The following is a 21805-nucleotide window of genomic DNA, read 5'->3' as shown; positions in this document are numbered from 1 at the left end:
AATGCCTAATTTTTTATTAGCACCGACCTGCCGACCGGCGACCGTCGACCGCCAAGCCACAGACCCGCAGACCCACCGCCAGCTTGTGGCCTGACCTTCGCTGCGGGAGGGGGTACACACAGAGAGGGTGAGCACACAAATTGGTTGGCCACAAATCTGAGCCACATACATACATACATACATACATATAACTCACATCATTCGCATTTATTGATTTTATGGCCGCAGCTGCAGGAAGTGCATTAGGCAGCTCAACAGCGTGTTCCGATCGTTGATAAATTTTTAATTGCCGTACTTGGCAATCAAATTGTACGCACACCTCGTCTGCCATGTGCCTCAAAGCAATCAGCGTATAGATATATTTAATCTTGCTTATAAATACACACATACATATATGCATATTGAAGCTTTGATTTGGGATTGAAATATAGAAAAAACTAGGTTAGCTGGGTTAGAACGAACCTTAGTAGAAGTGAAAGTGAATAATGAATGATGAGTTTATATATGAATCACATAATGAATCTGTTTAAATTTGCAAAAGGAGTATTTGAATATACATGAAAATAAGATACACTATTTAATAAGAATTATTATTATTATAAATTTTCATGTACAATCAAAATTTATGTCTGGCTTGCATACATTTATTTATTTATTAAAAAGATCGAGTTTATATAAAATTAAACCCAACTTGCAGAGTAATCAAATGCCTACAGAAGCCTTTGGTTTAGCTTGCAAACAACTGTAAACAGTTTGATTCCTTATGCTCTCTCTGCTCGCGAAATCAGTTGAACAAAATCATGCTCACTCGCTCTCGCTCTCTGCAGGAGACTTTAGTTCATTTTGTTTTTGTTTTCTCTGGAGCGCCTTGCGTTGAACGATTCGTGTTATGCTCATTTAACGAACATCGTCTGGGGAGAGACACGATTGGCGTTCGCTCAATGGGACTCAGTAAGTGGGCAAGCACTTACTCAAACGAGCTACACAATCACATACACATGCAATACACGTAAGCAATTGCTATGCTTAGCAAACACAGTCTCGCATACACACCAATACGTACACAAAAGACTTTGCTTCATTTAGCTCAGCCAAACGGGCGGCGAACAGGGAGTCTGACTGAGCCAGAGCGAGACAAAACAAAATGAAACGGTTATGAGCCGATCGCGAACGGGCCCGTCAACCGAGCCGATGTAATCGGTTATGCTCTGAGTGTTTTCTCAGAGTGTGAGTGAAAGACAGAATCGAGAGACATTGCGAAACGGTCAACAGTTATTTTTGTTCAAACTTCATTTAGTCTTTTGTATAGCGTGAAGCACGTGGTTAGCCGTTAAAATTTAAAAATTAATACCAACTCAATGTTTATACTATAAAGCCAGTTTTATCGATATTAAAAAGAAGTGTATATATTTTGTACTATGATTTAAATTTAATTACTCTAAAGCCACAGCTGATAGTTTATAATAATCTGCGGTATTTTGTCAATACTTTTTTATATGCACTGTTTTCGCCCACTGTTATACACATGTATAAATAGAGTAAATAAAGCAGAGTGCATCAACTGCATTGCGAGTGATTGAAAAACAAACAAACTTTGTGAAACAAAGGTTCAATATTTAAAAATTCATGCCTGGGTTGAGCCGAACAATGCGCTAATGGAAAACTCAGTGGGAAAAGAAATCATTGCAGCATGAAATCCATGTTTAGCCTTGTTTCCTATACAAAGGTTGCGAAACATTATTCAATATTCATTCCGCTAGGCGATATTTGGCCTTTTGCATTTTGTTATTGGCCAAGCCGAAGGCCAAAATGTGCACAATCGATGTGAAAAGGCGATTGAAAAGAAAAATAAATAAACAAAAATAAGTAAAGTAAATAAATAAATAATAAGTAAAGTAAATAATAAATAAATAAATAAAGTAAATAAATAGATAAAAAATATATTAAACAAAATAAACAACGTAAATAAAATAAATAAAATTAAATTGAAAATAAAATAAATAATAGTTATGAAAATATTTCAACTCTGAGTCAAATGATTGAATCAAAGAAATGTTGTTATATTGTTTATATGTGAAGCGTATATCACAATCGATAAACAAAGTGTGCAATTAATAAATACTTATATATATCATATAATATATGTATTATATATATACTAAAATATTTGTAAACTAGTTTCGTTACTCTAATGAGGCTAATGTCCGAGGCACTGAAGCTCGCTCAATCATCGGCGTAATTGTACGCTTCGCTTTATCTGATTAGATAATAATAGGTGTTTGGCACCTTAGCTGGCTGAGAGTGCGAGCTTATCTTATCTCAGCTGTCGACTTGGTTGCTCTTGTATAATGCGGCATTAGAGACAATTATTTGTAGATTGGCAGCCGTGACGCCCAGATGTATGCTATAGTAAATTGCCAATGTTGGAGATTTTGTGACAGATGTGCGGCAGTATGTGTGTGTGTGTGTGTGAGAGAGAGCATCCATGTGTGTGTGTGTGCATTCAAAAAGAAAACAGTCCATTTATTGATTTTGTTAAGCACTTAAACTGTCTCATTGGGGATTATCAGATTCAGCTGCGCGCTTATATGCAGCCATGTGAGCAAACACACACAGATATATGTATGCACATATATCTATACTATATGTATGTGTATATACTATATACATATGTAGCCATGCTTAGCCTTGCTTTGACACATTTGGCTTATGAATCGTGAGTTTGGGGCCTACTCCTGCTGGCTGGCTGGCTGGCTGCCTCTGACAACTGCAACCGCACAATCCGCAATTACATAAAAGCTCGGCCCTTGATCTTAATATAAATCCGCCGCAGCTGCACTGATTTTTCGGCCTAACGGTGGCAGAGAGAGAGAGAGAGAGAGAGAGAGAGAGAGAAAGAGAGAGAGAGTAGCGAAAATGAGAGAAAAGTATAAATGCAATTTTATGTTTCTGCACTTTGTTGCAGCTGCCACGGACATGGACACGGACACGGACACGGACACGGACATGGGATGCCGGACAGCATGGCACCGGCTGAGATACCGCAATGCCTCCCTCTCGAGCGAGTCCTTGACTTGTGATGCTGAAAATAGTTCACACACACACACACACACACACACACACACACACACACACACACACACACACACACACACACACACACATACACTCATTGTTTATGGATACAGTTTATGTGTTTGTATTGCGACACTTTTCAAGCCGCGTTATTTTGAGCTCGTTTTTTTTTTTTTGTGGCGTTGTTGTTGCTGTTGTTGTGGGCTTTACACGTGCAGTGTTGTAAAGTGCTGTGCAAATGAAATTGTTGCCCCAGTTGCATTAGTTTGCTATAAATATATAATACTTGGTTAAAATGTATATATGTATGTGTATATGTGTGTGTGTACATGATTTGGCTACGCACTCGCACAGCCGTAATTAAGTTCAAGGAGTCAGAGCGGACAGATGGGGACGTGATTTGCCTTGGGGGCTCCTTTGAGGCCCAGGCGCTTTGCTTTGGTTAACTTAGGCGCAGCACGTAGCTGACGTGTATAAATAATAAAATAAATACCCAAATACAAATGTACATATGCGTGTGTGTGTGTGTGTGTTTGTGTGCAAATGAATGGAACCGCATTCTGCGGTCGATATGCCGCATTCGAGGTGTCCTTTGTGACTGCAAATTGGCTTGTCGTATGCATAAAACTAGTTCTGTTTTCGCTGTTGTTGTTGTTGTAGTTAAAATATGAAATGGAAACAACTGTGAAATTAATCAGTCTATATGACTGTTATATATGTATATATGCTATATATAGCATATATAGTATATTTGCTTGCTCCCCTATTCGCTCTCGAGTCGATGGGAAATTCAAGCGTGTCGTTTTCCCCATTGATCGCAACACGCATATTCCGTGTGGCATGCAACATTCTAAGCATTCAAATGCCTGTCATGCACCCTCTGACCAAAAGAGATCAAATGACACGACAGCAAACGGCAAACAGCGAATCAGCTTGGCTAGAGTTGGGGCACAATGTCAATGTTGCATGGCTCTATATAAGTGTGTGTGTGTGTGTGTGTGTGTGTGTGTGTAGTCGAATAAGCATCAGACAATAATCACAATTTGATTGGCAACAACTACAGCCAGAGCTCTGGCCCTGAACGGAGTCAGCACACAACATGCGAGCTCAAATAGCAATAATAAGGAAAACACTTTTCTTTTGTTCATTTTTTGTCTTTTTTTTCAGCTTAGAGCTAGTTAAGGATAGCGGGTTTTGGAACCTTGGTGGTATTAGTACTCTGAATTGGTTTCCCAGCAGCTGCTGTGCTTCTGGCTGGCACTGACTGAATGCTGAGCATGTTGCGACAACATGCCACATGCCACATGCCACATGCGGCACAGGCGCAATGACACACGCATGTGTTGGCCGTTGGAGCAGAAACTCGTGAAAAGAATTTATGACTGCAGATCAGTAGAACGCACAATGAATATATATATACAGGCATATATCTGCATAATTTCTTTATAAACTGTTTCGTAATTGGCTTGGACACGCACACAAAACAAACACTTGAGCACTTTGAAAAAAATTGTAAAAAAAAAAGAAAGTTGTTTAAAAGTCGAACTCCAGTTGGCCTCCAGACAACAGCTGCTTCGCGCACTTGGACTGCCGGCACGTGTCACCAGGTATTTATGCCCCAGAGCTGGCGCAACTCCTTAAAGATGCTCGCAGCATCCGAAAGCAAAGGAGGACAGAGACAGAGACAGAGACAGAGCAGCTGGATGGCAGCCAAAAGTAAATTGCAACAATGTTACGTAGGCAAACAAAAACACAAACAAATTTCGATGGGGGGCCAAATATCAGTTGACATGTAAACGGTATATGCATATACATAGGCATATATATATGCATATATCTATGTTTATATACATACATTTGTGCATGTAAATAAACAATATTCGGCGAGTGTGGCACTTAATGGGTAATTCACAGTTAGTTGCGTGTTGTGTGTGCGTATGTGTGTGTGTGTGTGTGTGTGTGTTGTTGGTTACATACTCATAAGCATGTGCGTTTCTTTGGCTGGCATATATATGTTATACATTTATATATATACATATGTATGTATGTATATAGTTAAATATGTATATTTCAGTTATTTAAGCACTACATTTGATAAACGTTGCATACATACATATGTTTCAGTTTTTGCTATGCTATATTCACTATATCTATGCTACAAATGTTCAATATTTTAAAATAAATATTTTATTGTTGTCGTTCGCGTTTTCAATTCTTTAAATTGTTTATTTTGTTTTTGCTTTGTGTTGCTGTTGCTATTGTTGTTATTTGGATTATTTGTTTTTATGCCGCTTTAGCCGCGCGCCGTGGCCATTCGTTGCGTCTGACACGCGGAACACGTAACACCGCAATGAAGTCGACAGGCGAAAGACAAAATATTTTGGCCCGCTAGCCGAAAACAGCAAAGCGAAAATGGCGAATACGCTGGCAGTGACAGAGGCAGCAAGCGTAAAGCAAAAGGCAGAAAGCAGACCGACCGACCGACCGAAAGACCGACCGACCGACCAACCGACCGACCGACCGACCGACCTGGCACAATGGTCACAACACACACGAACAAGTCGAGCAGCGGGGCAGCGCAGCGATGCGGAGGCATCTGTGCGAATAAATATCAGAAAACAACAGAAGCGGGCGAATTGAGAAGACGACGGGCATCTCGGGCAACGGTAAAGACGACGGCGACGACAACGAGCGCGACGGCAACGGCAGCGACAGAGGCAGCGGCAGCGGCATTGGCATCGAAACGACGACAACGCTAAATGCACGTGTTATTTGTAACAGCAGCGCAAAAAAAAAAGAAAGGAAAAAGTGGAATGAAAGAAATGAAAAAAACAATAAAATACAAGAACATTTTGTCGAGAGTGTGTGCGACAGAGAGAGAGAGCAAGCATGAGAGAGAGCGCAGGCAAGCATAGGAGGAAATGAGAGAGAGACAGGGAGAGAGGACGCGCAAAAGAGCAGGCTAATAGCACGCGCAATTGCAATTGAGAGAAGAAACAGAAGCCAACAGCAAAAGCAGCAGCAGCAGCAGCAGCAGTAGCTATTTGACTCTCTGTTTTTGTGGTGAATTTGAGCGGCACACACGTGTTCCACTTTTCGAGTACACCAGCCAACAACAAGCCGCAGTGCAGCCCATCAAGGCCCACAAGCTGCCCGCCCATTCCCAAAGCTACCAACAGCAGCAGCAGAGGCAGGGGCAGAGGCAGAGGCATAGGCATAGGCAGAAGCAGAAGCAGAAGCAGCACCTCGCAATCATAGCGCGGCTCTTGTTACTACATTCTGTTCAAAATGTGCCTTGTGCTAGGCAAATGGTAATGGACACTTACACGCACACACACATACACATGTGTGTAGATGTATGTACATACATATATAAATGGAGGCGCACATGCCATGTGCATTTGTATGCTCTGCTCATACGCAATTTGTGTCGAGTCGCAAGTGGCCAGAGTTTTTCTTTTTTGTTTTACTTTCTGCGTGTGTGTGTGTGTCTGTGTGTTTTTTTTTTCGCTTGGCTTATGCAGAGCGTAAGCTTAGTTTACAGTTTGTTTTTCTATATAGTTCTGTTCTCTGGTTGCCTGGTGTCGTTTGTAGCCACACGAAAGTCCACCCTGACATAGATACCATATAAATATCACATTTTGAGCGCAGAGTCAGCAAACCGCAAACTCTGCATAACCAACGGATGTGGCAGGCGGGGAGGTGGGGGCCAAGGAGGGCATTTTGCCAAATGCCAAATTTATTTAACTATATAATTAATTAAATTAATCAAGTGGACAATTGTTGGGAAATTGCAGAAGCGACAGCAATTAATTACTAGACTAGACCAAATAAATCTCTCGCTCGGCCACAGTAGTATCGCATGTCTGCCACATGGCGTATGAGTGATACGATATTATATTAAATAACATGTCGTGTGGGTAATGTGCCTAAGCGCACACTCCAAACGAAGCATACGCATAATTAAACCATGAATATTACATTTGGTCAGAGCGGGAACTAAGAGATATTGAATGAAATCACGATATAACACATAATAGCTGGGAGAACTTGTTATGAACCGCTTAAATTCACTTATGAAAACCTTTTGCCTTCAATTAATTCAGGCCCTTTTTGAAACATTCATTGTTATGCCCCATGTCGCATGAATAATATATTAAGGCATTGTGCTATATGCCTACACGAATGTAAATGATTTGCAGAAAAGCATAAACAAAGTTTTGCGCTAAGCTATAACTATATGTACAGCTGCGAAAAATAAAATAGCACCACTTGCATATTCATAGTTTGAGGAGCTCTCCTGGACACATTTATCAATGTATTGATGTAATTTTTTCACTCAGATAAGCAGAAATGAATTAGTTATTACGGCAAAAAAGAATTATTACAAAAATATTAATAGTTTTTATATAATTCAAAAAATTCTCAAAAAAGTCGAAAAAATGCCGAAAAAAATAATAGCACCACTACTACCTTTCGAGTGAAAACCTGTATTTTTAGCAGAGTTACATATCTTCAAAAGCACTTATTGATGAGATTTGTTGTTTATATATCTATTTTAATTAAAAAATTTACAAAATTTGTAAAAATTTGCAAAAAATGGGTCATGGAAAGTATTGCACCCCCGAACAACGCAATCTAATCAAAAAGTTGATTTCGGGTCGAAATTTTCACAGGAAAGTTGGTCGTTTGATGGGTTACTCACATAAAAAGATCCACCATGCATTAATCCATAAAAAATATTATGAAAAATGCGGACAGCGTTGAGTTCTGACCTAGCAACAGATGACTTGACTCATTCGCGTGAGTAAAAAAGATCCTTTTAAGTCGGCTACTCAACTGAAAAAGGACCTAAACATATCAGCAATAGACCAAACAGTACGGAAATACTTAAAACATTACGATTTAAATGTTTTCCGTTCAAAAAAAGTACCACATTTGAATAGAAAACACATTTCTAAACGGATGGCATTGGCAAAGGATCACAAATATTGGTCTGCGCAGGAATAGGGCAACATTCTTTGGCTTGATGAAAGTAAGATGATAATGTTTGGTGGAAAGGGATCGCGGTCCAACGTTAGAAGTCCACAGAACTTGCAATTTAACCCTAAACGTACAAAAAAAACCATTAAAGGTGGAGGATCAAATTTAAGGGTATGGGGTTGCTTTTTGTACTATGGTGTAGGCCCAATTCATTGGATCAAAACCATAACTGACCGACATGTTTATGTTGATATATTGGAATAAGTGATGCTGGATACAATATACCACTAAAATGGGTCTTCCAGCAAGACAATGACCCCAAAAACACCGGAAGGAAAGCGAAGGAATGGTTCCAGGAGAACTCAATCGACTAACCTGCACAGCCGGCGGACCTAAATCTAATCGAAAATTTGTGGGCAGATGACAGAAAATAGTTTCTGAATGTAATACAAGCAATGCAAAAAAGTTTTGGGAAGTCGCTTAGGAGTCCTGAGCTAAAATTCCCTTTAAACGATGGCAGGACTTGGTTGAATCCGTGTCTGGGCGTTGTGCAGCCCTAATTGCTAACAAAGGCAAATCAAATAAATGCTAAACTTAAGGGAGTATATCTATTTTCATTTGTCATTAACTATAAATTAAAAGTTTTTACTCATTTTAATTTTTTAAATAATTTTTAGCGCAAAATGAAAAAGTGGTGCTATTATTTTTTTCGGCATTTTTTCGGCTTTTTTGAGAATTTTTTGAATTATATAAAAACTATGAATATTTTTGTGATAATTCTTTTTTGCCGTAATAACTAATTCATTTCTGCTTATCTGAGTGAAAAAATTACATCAATACATTGATAAATGTGTCCAGGAGAGCTCCTCAAACTCTGAATATGCAAGTGGTGCTATTTTATTTTTCGCAGCTGTATATCGATCCGTTAGCTATAAGTTTCGACGCATTAGAGACACATGTCGTATGCGTAATACCTCCCATTGATTAAATGAAACGAGTGATATCAACAGCAAATGAGTGGATCAATTTCCAGCTCTATAATATTGTGCTCAGATCGACCGCCGGACGGGCAATAAGATGGACATTGCACAAAACTGATATACCTCATTTACTTCTTCGAATGAGTATAAAATATAGGAAATTTTATGTAAAGAATAAATAATTTATAGTTTTCAGTTGACTATAAACCTTATTCCCGATCTAAAACATAGTCCGCTACCATTTTCCCACATTTCGTATGAGTAATATTTCCAATGTGCATCACACATACGACACGTGGTACACATATTCGAAAAACTCACTTTTTAATCGTTTTTAAATACATTTAAATTAAATTTTTCCCCATATAATTGTACATGGTGACGCTATTTAAATCTCTCCCGCTTTGGCACTTCAAATGTCTGCGATAGAACTGAAATCGTTGGCCAATGTCGCCTCAGCTTGAGCGTCGAACAATGCGCTTGATTCGCACATCAATAACGCATAAGCGATAAAAGTTTTTGCAATGGGAATTAGATGAATAATTTAGCGTTAATTCGCGTTTACTCGCACAATTGCAGTGCGATTCTAGGGTGAAGATAGTGTTAAAAACATGTAGTAAATATATTGTAATAAACACGTTGATCGACTTGGAAATACCCTACTAAAAATGATAATACAGTAAAGACTAATGTAAGCTTAGCAATTCTCATTAACTACTATTAGAGAAAACATTTTTCATATTGAAAATGTTGTTCTTAGCTCTCGCTTTGTCTTAACTAACAAAGTATGGGGAATCGAAAAGCTATTGGCTCGATATATCCGTCATTCCAACCACATTGTTTTGAATGCCAGCCGGAATATTCGATTTGCGGTGCATGTCTCGGCTAGTTGGTGCTCTCTTCCATCTGCTCACACATGTTCAGTGTTGTAAATGGATTGAAAGCTGAACGCCAAAAAGCTCTTGCACACCAAGTGCATAGGCGCGCATTCAAAAGCTTCCCCAGTGACACTGACCGTTTGCATGCCTAACGCATCAAGAGGAAGCGCTCAATCATAGCCACTGGGGAAAATATGGAGATGCGAATATGAATATATAGTTTATCTATAGAGGAGAGAAAGGACAACATTTAAAGTGCTTTCAGCATGGAGCGATTGAAAGCACATTAAAGCTTGCGAAGAATGCTCAAAGAGAGCTTTGGCTAGCCGTCAACTCTTCCGATTCCATGGCACGTACATCAAGAGCGTCTAATGCTTATGTGTCATGTAGGCTACAGGCAGGCCAGCCTATGAGTAACGCCTCTGCCTCGTCAACAACAAAAGCTAAAAGCTTAAAATAAGTATTTTCCTATAATTCCCCATCGAATGCACACCTGAAGTAAAGCTTTCTCCAATACACATCTGTTTAGATTATCTCGATATCAATATAGATTCGTTTTCGGCATATATCAGAAATTTGTATACCAAAAAAAATCTATTTATAGATTTTGATTTGTGATTTTTGGCACGACAAATAAAATGTTCTGTCGAATGAACATAGAGCAGAGATCATTAAGGAACTAGAAATGTCTATATATAGCCAAACTCTCGTTAGCAGCAATGCAGAGTGTTCACTGCTCCGAACTATGGGATTACTTACAATATATAAAATCATGTTCGTGTAGATAGGATTGATAGATTGGCTTTGGTTACTCACATGATGCGATGGTAGGCATCCGATTGCGTTTGGGCACATGTCACGGATTGCTCGGACTCCGTAGAATCATCGCGCAGCGTGGCAACGCCGAGCGGTAGGATGGGTATTATAGCAGCTGTTGCAGCTGCCGCTGTTGCCGGCGGTCCCGCCAATGCCGCCGTGTATGCTATCGGCGGCGTACCGGTATACGTTTGCGTCTGCGGAGATGGTGTCGTGCTAACGGCCTCCTGTGCAAAGCGAGAAACACACAAGGAATTTCAGCGTATATATGTTGTCTAGATATCGGACAGATGCTGCGTTGCAGTGCACAATATATATGGATGTATGTATGTATGTATGTATGTATGTATATGAATAAAAAACCTTGAATTCGGCGGATTCCTGTATGGAGTAGCGTTTGCGTTCGTATTGAATTTCCCGCTCAATCGAGCGACTGCGAAAGGCGGGCGGCAGCGAGCGATCCGGCGGTGTTTGCAACTTGGGCGTATCCGGCGTATGAACGCGTCCGCTGGCGCTCACCTGTGTGGCAGCGCTCTGTTGCAGCTGCAATTGCTGGCGTTGCTGTTGTTGCTGTTGTTGCTGCTGTTGTTGTTGTTGTTGCTGCTGTTGTTGTTGTTGCTGTTGTTGTTGCTGTGAATGCGACGAGGTTGTTGGTGGACTTTTCTCTTGTTGCTGCTGCTGTTGTTGCTGCTGTTGCTGCTGCTGCTGTTGCTGCTGCTGCAGCTGCTGTTGCTGATGCTGGTGTAGCTGCTGCTGCTGCTGCCGCTGCTGGTTCTGCTCCTCGCGCTTTTGCTGGCGCCGTATCTCAAAGTCCAGCAAACGCGCCTCTCGTTGCTCCTTGTCGCGCTGTTTACATGCAATTGTTGCAAAGTGCATTTTAACTATAAGTTACTCAGCTCTGCGGCCATTTTAATTGAATTGCCTAATTACGAGCGATATACTTGTGCAGAGTTACTCGGGCATCGGGCCTTAGGTTGACGCGAGATGCGAGATTTAAAAAAAAATTATCAACTCTTTTGTTTGCGTTTTTGTTTTTTGTTTTTGTTTTTTAATTGGGTTTTGCTTTGCTTGAGATTTGCTGCGTTTGCTTTTGCTTTTGGTTATCGTGTTTTAGTTTTGTTTGTTTTTGTTTTTGTTTTCTAGTTTTTCTTCGCACACGCACGGGCACACTCACACGCACAAGCACACACACGCACAGCGAGTGAGTAATTTTTTGGCAGAAAGCGAGCTTGAGGGTGAGGAGGGGAGCGTAGACGGGGAGAAAGAGCGAGGGAGGGAGAGAGAGAGACAGGGAAAGAGGGAGAGCGGAGAGCGGAGCGCGGAGAGACTCGCACACTGACACACTCACCTTGTAATTGATAGCGTCCTGCTCTTCCTTTTTGGCCTCACGCTCGTTGCGCTGGCGATCGCGTTGCTTTTCCTCGTCGGTTTGCGCTGTTTTGCTGTCTGGCGTCGGAAAATGCCGGCGGGAATGGCGCATAAAAGAGAGAAACAGAAATAGAAACAGAAATGCCGATTGATAACCAACTATGTACAGCTAATTGAATTGCCAACGGCATCATCATCTTCTTCTTCTTCATCTTCATCGTCATTAACTTCAACTTCAACTCCAGCCTCAGCAGCCGCTGGCAAACATGCGCACGAAATCCTTCTCCAAAATCAAAATCAATCATGAGCAATTCACGAGCAGACAAAAAGAAAACCAAAACCGTGAAACAAAAATCAAATAGAAACCAAAACACAAAATGAACAAACATCTATGTCTATTAGAAGTAACTATAACTCTATATATATATATGTATATGTTATATATATTATATATGTACATATGCAACTAGTTGGGGAGCAACATTTAAGGGTTTTAGCGGTATCATCGGCATGCCATCAAACTATGAGAACTTACCGGGAAGAAACCAAACTACTCAAACGAACAAATAAACCAACACAAACACACAAACACAAGCCGAAAGCTAGAAGAGATCAACAGAAAATGAACTAGTTCTAATGAGCTACTACAATCGGTTCCCTGTCGTTCGCATTCCGGCGTGCACAATGCAGAGACGAGCTACTACTATATACATAAACTTAAGAAATCTAGCTAGAGATAGAGAGAGAGAGAGAGAGAGAGAGAGAGAGAGAGAGAGCAAGAGCGAGAGCTACTAATAAGCGAAACTATAAATTTTCTTTTACTGGTATGCAGTTGTTGTTGTACTTATGCATGTATGTACATTTTCCTAGATGAATGAGTAAACTGTAAACTGATTTTTTCTTGTGGATTATATTTAGGTATATATATGCTGAACTATGTGTCTAGCCTAAAGGTATGCTACGATTTTTTCTAGTGATTTTTGGACGAATTTTAACTTGATATACATACATATGTATGAACTAATCTAAAGAACTCTTTATTCATATATGTTTATATAGATATATTCTGGATTCCCATGGATATGTGTATGTGTATGTAGATATATGTATATATGAGCTATGGCCAGCTAAAACTGATTTGGGAGTTGAATTTAGCTGTCTTATAAGCAAGAGCTGAGTTACGGATATGAGCTATACATATGATCTCTTTACTACAAAACCAGCCTAAATTTAAGGTAAAGTCGGGCATTATAGATAGATATTTTTATGTCATTCACTTTCAGTAAAGCCGATGGCCTTAGAGCTCTACAAGCCAAAATATATAAATTGATTCATTTGAACTAGTTCGTGGCCTTGTTTGCATTATTATTAATAGCTCTTTTTGTTATTATAGCATTCATGGTGGTCCGCAGCCAATTGCAGGTAAACTACCGTCTTGGCCCTTTGGCACCTGTCTAATTGAATAAGTTGGCAAGTTTTGCTTTTAGCTCATTGTCATTGGGGAAAATACATAAAAAGGAAGCTTCGCAGCCTTCAATTTGTGTTAATGCATTTGACGCACACATACATACATAGATGCATAAGTATTGCCTACAGACATACATACCAGATGTGTGCGTGTGTGTGTGTGTGTGTGTCTGTTTTTGTTAGTTGTGCTGCTTCTTCTTCTTCCTCTGCCTCTAGTTGTTTGTTTTGCTTTGAGCGCAATAATTGTATTAAATGTGATTACATATTCACAGCTGTGTGTGTGTGTGTGTGGGTGTGTGTGTGCAGTTGTGTGGGTGGCTGTATAATGTGCGTGTGTGTGTGTGTGTGTGTGTGTGTGTGTGTGTGTCATATAACCTTTGGCAATGGGAATCACTTGAAGCGAGAATTATGAACAGAGACGCGACGCATTCTACTTATGGACTAAATCTAAAGTCTCTCTCTGTGTGTGAGTGTGTGTGTATGTGTGTGTCTATGTGTGTGTGCGTGTGTGTGTGCATAAGTATACAACAATAGCAAACCAAACGAAACGTAATGAAAATGAAAATTGCGAACTAACGAAACGAAACTTTCCTTGCAAATGAAATGTTGGCCTAAATAATGCCCAGCAAAACGATTCAATTTCATTTGAAAATAATATTAATTATAATGATAATGAAAATATATAATAATAATATTTCTTTTTTAATGTTTTTAATATTAATAATCATAAGACTAAACACAAATTATGCGATAATTGTTAATTTCAATTATAGGCAACACTACGAGACCAGAGAGACAGACAGAGACAGAGAGAGTGAGAGAGAGTGAGACAGATAGAGAGAGAGAGAGAGAGAGAGGCAGAGCGAACTAGCGAGCGAGCGAGCGAGCGAGCAAGAGCGAAAGTTTGAGAGTGAGATAGGCATACTCCTTACCTCTAGATGTGTTTGTTGTTGTTGTTGTACATTGTTGTTGTTGTTGTAGTTGTTGTTGTTGATAATGAAGTTGTTGTTGTTGATGTTGATGTTTTTGTAGCTGTAGTTGTTATTGTAGTTGTTGTTGTTGTTGTTGTTGTCGTTGTTGGTGGTTACAGTGGGTGTGTCGATTGTATGAGATTCGAGCATTAAGAAATTTTGCAACCTTGCGAGTGCGTGTGTTGCGTGTGCAAAGCAGCGGAAAGTTCTTCTTCTTCTTCTTCTTGTTATTTACTTTTATTTGCTTGTTTACTTTACATTGAATTTCATTAAATATCATTTAAATTTAATTACGTATTTCATTTGCTTGTTTGTTGTTGCATTTAAATTGAATTGGTTTGCATTTGTTTTCTTTTGTTTTCTTTTTTTTTTTGAGGGGGGGGAGAGGAGGTTTTGCATTTGCGTTATTTGAATTTTGATATTAATTTATTTGCGCATGTGTTTTTTTTTTCTTTGCTTTTTTTGTTCTTTTGTTTAGGTCATTTGGAGCAGCGGCGGCGGCGGCGTTTAACGGCGAATTTTAGCAGCATATGAGCATGTATGTGTGACGCATACCATGAAGAGAGGCAGGTAGGCAGAGTGTGAGATTGAGAGAGAGAGCGAGAGAGAGAGATAGAGGGAGTGATAGATAGACAGAGAGAGAGAGAGAGCGTGAGTGGGTAGAGGAGCACGGGCAGTTAACCGTTACAACCGGGCACAACGAATTATCGAACAAATGACAGCAGCTGCATATACAATGACACTGGCTGCATGTGTGTGTGTGTGTGTGTGTGTGTGTTTATTGCTGTTGTTGTTTGTTTAGCGTTTTGTTTTGCTTTGCTTTGAGTCGAGGAAACACTGAATATACAAATACACTTGCAGCTATGCTAACATGTAGCTCAGTGTATCTGTGTGTGTGTGTGTGTGTGTATATATGGATGTACGCGTGTGTGTGTGTGTGTGGCAAGTATTACATATACGATCTTGCTAGAATTTGTAGCTGAGCTGTGGCAGTTACGTGGTCGTGGTCGTGGTGGTGGTGGGCGGTGGGCGTGTCAAGGTGGTTTAACGACACAATATCAAAGAAAAGAAAAGAAACAACAAAATTGTGAATGATTAATAATTGTTGTTGAAAACATTTTGCTTTGCTTTGCTTTGCTCATTTCAAATTCACATATTTCAACTATATTTTGCTTTGTTTTACTTATTTTAGTAGCAAAAACCCATTGAAATACACTCGGTTGCAGCAGCAGCCACAGATAAAACACAGAAATTAACCAAAAATACAAATTCTTGACTAATCCTAACTAAGAGAACCCTAATATCTATCTATATATGTATGTAAGTTTCTAGATTCGATTACTAACACTTTCTTATTCTGCTGCTATTTAGTATTTCTTATTTCTATCGAAATGAAGTCAAAACGTAAAAGTAGATAATTGAAATTTGTGACAGAGTTGTATTTGTGTTGTACTATATAATATACATATGTATATATGGGTACATATAGTATATAGCATTTACTTTATTTAGTACATGGTAGTTAGCACTCGTACTACACGACAACAGTCTCATGTTTAATGAACGTACCAAGAGATTCGATAGGTACACAATCAATATTTTAGTTATACATATACATATATAATTGATACTGATAGTTTAGCATAGTATATAGTATTTTTATTTATTATTATTATTATTTTTTTTTTGCTTTTTACTTTTTTTGGTTTAGGTATATCTAGTATGAGTATACGAGTCAGGTTCACTTAGTTACATACGTACGTATACAAACGCAAGAATATATTTAATCGAACTGTAAAACAGAGCAAGAGACTGGGTACATTTAGAGACTTGCCGTTATAAGAGGAAGGAACAACCAAGGATCCAAAATGAAAAACCAAAATAATATAAGGAAAACGAGTATATCAACCAAAAACCGGAAGAAAGTTTATGAAAAGACGTACAGGAAATCAAAAATGCTGCAACACCTATATCGTACATGCAACTCACTTGAGGAGCCGCCGCCAGCGCCAGGTGGCGGATAGGAAAACCAAAATTGATGTGCCAGTTTGGAATGGCCCAATGGTGGGCTTGCTGCAAAAGAAAACAAACAAACCAGAAACGAAAACTCAAATTAAATATATACATATATGGAAAGCGAGAGAGAGTGTGAGAGAGAGAGAGGGAGAGAGAGATGGAGAAGAATGTTTTCTATATAATCGAAAAATATATATATATATATATGTACTGTATATAATTGTGCATATGCCAAAGCCCCAGCCATTATATTGTGTGTGCCTAGGGCCTATTAAAAAACTTCGACTTGTCGATGCAACAACAACAACAACAATTTCATAAAATAACTTTTTCTGCCCATTCTCTTAAGCTGTTATACAACTGCAGATGGTTCTTGGCTTAGATGGCTTTTAAATAAAATATTAATTTTTCTAAATACTAAATTTTCTTTCTACACTTAAATTATGTAAGCAAAAATAGGCAAACATTTATAATTCGCAAAAACTTGACTGGCCCCAGATATACTAAATAAGCTTAAAAATAATCTTTTTGAATACTAGAAATTTTTATTATCCAAACACTACGATTTTTGTCTGATTTATAGCAGAGAAATTGAAGTTAAAAAATATATTTGCATACGACTAGCATTTGTTCTTTAAATGAAGAAGAAGACAAGTAAGAGTCCGGCGTTACCGACTACAGAATTCCCTTTCACTATACCCGATTTGCCCTGCCTCCCCTTGGTAGATATATTCTATCTCTCATATCCTTTTGAGCTTGTGGTATCAGTGCGAGTATACGCTTCAAATTTCAACTTTCTAGCACTTTAACTACCCTTTCCTCTGGGACACCGGAAAAAGCATTTTCCGATTAGCCATTCCCCTAGTGGGCTAAGTTCATATAATTTCTGTTTACACCAGTATATGTTTCAAATTTGAAGCCTCTGACTCAAGAAACCTTTAAAAGGCTCGCATTCATACGGGAACAGGGTCAGACGGACGGATAGATGTACGAAAGGACAGATGCACGGACGGAAAGGCATTCGTATTTTTTATAATAAATTTGGTATTTATTTATTTATTTTATTTTTATTATTTTTATTTTATTTTTGTTATGCAAAATCATTGCAAATCTAATTTTAATTACCTTAAAAATTATTCAATTAAAGTTTTGCTCTATTAAAAAGAAATATATATAATAATAAACAAATTTCGAAAAGAAAATATATATGTATATATATTCAAACTGATATTAAAAAGCCCGTCTAAGCCTACACCCAAGCAATTGACCTGATTTTCCACATTTTGAATGAAAAGAGAATAAAACAAAAACAGAACGTCAAAAAAAAAAAAATAAATAAATAAATGAAAAGGAAAAGGAAAACATTTTTAGCTCCCCTCTGGAGCATCGTAACTTGCATTCAAATTCTTTATAAATATGAACTAATCTAACACAATAAACAACAAAAAGGAGAGAGATAAAGAGAGCGAGAGCGAGTTAGAGAGAGAGAGAGAGATGTACTCAGGCAATGCCTATGCTACTATTTACACCCTAGCATTGGGCTTAGCCGCTATGTAGGTCAGGATGTGACCCGATTGTAGTCGAGTATGACGGAAATGCTGATCATGGCATAATTGGCTAACCACGTGGCACGTGGCACGTTGTGCCGGCTACCCTGTAAATTGCTGTGAGTGTTTGTATGTGTGTGTGTGTGTGTGTGTGTGTACTCACCAAATAACTAAAGAAACGCGTACTTTTTTCTTGAATTTTACAGGGTAAACAAAGCGTTGGATTTCGGTTTCAATATTCAGTTGACTGCGATTTCAGCAACATTTAATAAATCGACTGGCTTATGACCTTTTTATATTGAATGTGGCATTAACATGTGGGTGGGTGTGTGTGTGTGACTGTGCACACAAGTGCATTTGTATGTGATATATACATACACACATATATTAACATATGCATATGTATATACATAATATAGAGCTAGAGTTGAAATTTCAACAATCTACTCTAGTCACTCTCCCACAGTCTCACACACACACACTCACACACACACACACACACACACACACACACACACACACACACACACACACACACACACAGAGATGGGCGCACGCACAACAAACAATAATAATAAGGAACAAAATTCACGAATGGAATCCTTGAAGCAGAAAAATAGCTCGGCTTAACTTGCTGGCGATTAACCGGTTAAGATGTTCAACAAAATTGCACTAGTTAAATAGGTTGAAACGTTTAATTGATAGCTGCTGGGCCAGAGGGCTGCTGTCGCATCTGCAGCGCTTTCAAACTGTAATTTAATATGGGAACCTACTGCTACGCTGGACTCGACACTCGACACTCGACACAGTGCTGCGCTGCCGTTTATCGCGAGTCGTGGAGGGTTCTGCAAGTACGAGCAAGTATCAAAACGCCAGCAGCATCAAATGTTTGTCGTCGGCCTTCGCAATGCAAAGCGCTGTCGCTGTCGCTGTCGCTGTTGACGCTGCCGTTGCTGTTGCTGTTGCTGTTGCTGTTGTCGTTGCCTTTGCCTTTGCTGTTGACGACGCGTCGTAGGCAACGCCATTTGAGTTCGCTGTCGGCGGCCATCGGCGTTCGGCAGTCGGCAGTCGGCAATCGGGTGGCATTCGGCTCGCCGTTTTGCGCATTCGTTTTTTCGCTTACATTGCAGTTGCAGCGAATGTCTCAAGCAGCCCGACCCAGTGTGCCAGTCTTAGCGCGCGCTCTCTCTCCTCTCTCTCTCACTCTGCCTGCTTCGCTCACTGTCTCTCACCCACACTCACACTCACACTCACTCTCGCATTTCTTTCACTCTCTGTGTGTCAAGCAGACGCTGTCTCTCCGTCTTTCGCTCTCTTCTGCCGCTGTGCTTCGTTATTAACGTCGCTTTTCTTTTAATTGGCATTAACGATTTCAAGCCAAAAGCAAGGTGCATAAGGCGAAAACGTATGCAACAACTACAAATATATACAACTGCATGCACATGTGTGTGTGTGTGTGTGTGTGTGTGCCTCATGACAAGCGCAAATAAACAATATAATTATTGTTTATATGCCCAACTATTTAGCTGATGTGCTTTCGTGCTCAACTAGCATGGCTGGCAAATAGCCAGCCGCAGCATATTGCTGACATCATCATCGCCATCGCCATCATCATCATCATCATCATCATCGACATACGCCCCACAAAACTTGCCGCAAAATGCGAGCAGCGAAAGCCTTGAACTGAAAAAAAAACACACTCACATACTCACACACACACAAGCAATAAACTGCATAATGCATTGATCAAGCACACTTGGCTATGATCTACTAACTGAGCTAATCGATCGAATATGCTAACTGCCCTTTATATAAGCTCCGCTGCTTGCTACTCACATACAGTTAATTGTGTGCCAATTTACAGGTAATTGGATAGTTGCTTCTGCTTCTTCAGCCTAGTTACTGTTGCTGCTGTTGTTGTTGTTGTTGTTGTGGCTGTTGTTGCTGTTGCTGCTGCTGCTGCTGCTGTTGCTGTTGTGGCCGGAACTAATGACACAATAAGTCAGCATATATTTTCTATATCGTATGCAATTAGCTTACGTAGTTAGTTGAATTATTCATTTATCCTATACATAGTAGTAGTTGCTAATTTTCTTAAGGTAATCAACTGAGAGCAGGCAGCACGTTAATATCGTGCGCTACATAATAAAGAATCTAATGCACACACACACACCCACACACACACACAAACACACATAAATAATTATATATATTAGATGTGAACAATTCGTGACACAGTCCATTTATTATGGCATAGCCATGGACAATATGCATTACAGGAACTATTATACACTTTGCTTAACGGAGAACATAAACAAAAAGGACACTCGACAAAAGTTAATATATATATATATAAATATATGTATAGAGTATGCACATATATATATATATTTATATATCTATATAGATGTGGTAGGCACTTGAAATTGTTGGCTTCTTATGCGTATCATAAGGCATTACCATTGGCCAAAGACGCGTTGCCAAAACCGGAACAAGCTAAACCAGGGCACGTTTTCGATGCGTGAAGTGAGACTTGTCGGGGACTTGCAATGTGTGTGACTGTGGCTGCTGGACTTGATTGTGCGACTGTTGTGGGCACATCGGCTCGCTGCTGCTGCTGCCCGGACTATGCACATTGTCTCATAATGGATGCCTGATTACGGCCAGAGAACGAGCGACCTAGCACATGGTTAAAACTCTAACGAGCCACGACGGAGCGTAATAGCGAAACATCAGCAAAAACTCTCACTCTCTGTGCTTGCTCTTATTTATTCTGTTGCTGTTGTTGTTGTTATTCTTCTTCATTTCGTTTTCAGCTGGGAGAGCGCACGGCTCTCAGCACGTCTGCGTGGGAATGTAGGAATTCGCCGAAGGACCCAGCAGGAACTGTCCATGACACCCAGCCAGCCAGCCCGCCCACGCACAGCTCTGTTTTGCATTTTAAACAGTCCATTTCCATGGCCAGATTCGAGTTTTGATACACTGATGTTTCGATTGAGTTACGCATATTTTATATAATATTTAAATACTAACACAAATTGGATAAATCAACTTCCTACTGCATGTACATATATAGATAGTTCCTGGATAGTTTAGTGGGACATGCAAGACTTTGCTGTTCGAATTTGAATACTTTGCGCACAGCATCAGCAAAGCTTTTATCGAATGCCGATAGGCAGTGCAGTTATCGAATACTTATCGGTGTTCAGCCAATATCGACATTTTAATCGGAAAACTAATATCGTAACTTAACCTTACTTGAATCCCAATTACATAGAATTTTCTGCTTATTTTCTTGAATATATTCAACTTCCATGATAGCTCGTACTTTTCGTTTTGATATGGGAAAATTCCATGGACGTAACGTCATACGCCCACGCAAAACTTAAAGAGCACAAGCGTAGGCATTGCGCAGGTCCTTACAAGAAAAGCAAATGAAATAAAGTAAATGATAAAGACAAATGAAAAATACTGGAAAATGTTTAGCAAATATTAAAAAATTAAAATTAAAAAAATTTTAAATTTTTAGTTTTTAAAATTAAAAATACTTCTATTAAAAATCTAAGCTTGTAAGCTTCTTAAGAACCAATATTTAGTCTTAGCAGCTAAATAACAAGAATATATATTAATATTTATAATAACAATATTAATATTTTATATATTCAAATGTATTAAGATTGCATAATATACAAATAAAAAAATAA

At 39.2% G+C, this 21805-nt stretch overlaps 1 long non-coding RNA gene and 1 pseudogene across 2 annotated transcripts; both read right to left on the bottom strand.

The window, feature by feature from the left end:
• Nucleotides 1-10646: 10646 nt before the first annotated feature.
• Nucleotides 10647-14882, bottom strand: LOC115565302 (uncharacterized; annotated as a pseudogene). Its single transcript, XR_003980786.2, has 5 exons — nt 14500-14882; nt 12081-12178; nt 11096-11578; nt 10733-10948; nt 10647-10659 (listed from the first exon to the last, which is right to left on the bottom strand). The product of XR_003980786.2 is annotated as an uncharacterized LOC115565302 (transcript).
• Nucleotides 14883-14914: 32 nt separating this feature from the next.
• Nucleotides 14915-19272, bottom strand: LOC149090663 (uncharacterized). The gene is made up of 4 exons (XR_016197570.1): nt 18875-19272; nt 18265-18390; nt 16528-16611; nt 14915-15522 (listed from the first exon to the last, which is right to left on the bottom strand). It is a non-coding gene; the product is annotated as an uncharacterized LOC149090663 (long non-coding RNA).
• Between the last annotated feature and the right edge of the window lie 2533 nt (nt 19273-21805).

Source organism: Drosophila navojoa, chromosome X (genome assembly GCF_054131105.1).
Source record: "Drosophila navojoa isolate 15081-1374.11 chromosome X, UAZ_NAV_1.0, whole genome shotgun sequence".
Lineage (NCBI taxonomy): Eukaryota > Metazoa > Arthropoda > Insecta > Diptera > Drosophilidae > Drosophila > Drosophila navojoa.
Note: the sequence above shows the minus strand (reverse complement) of the source record. Positions and strands in the feature narration are given on the sequence as shown.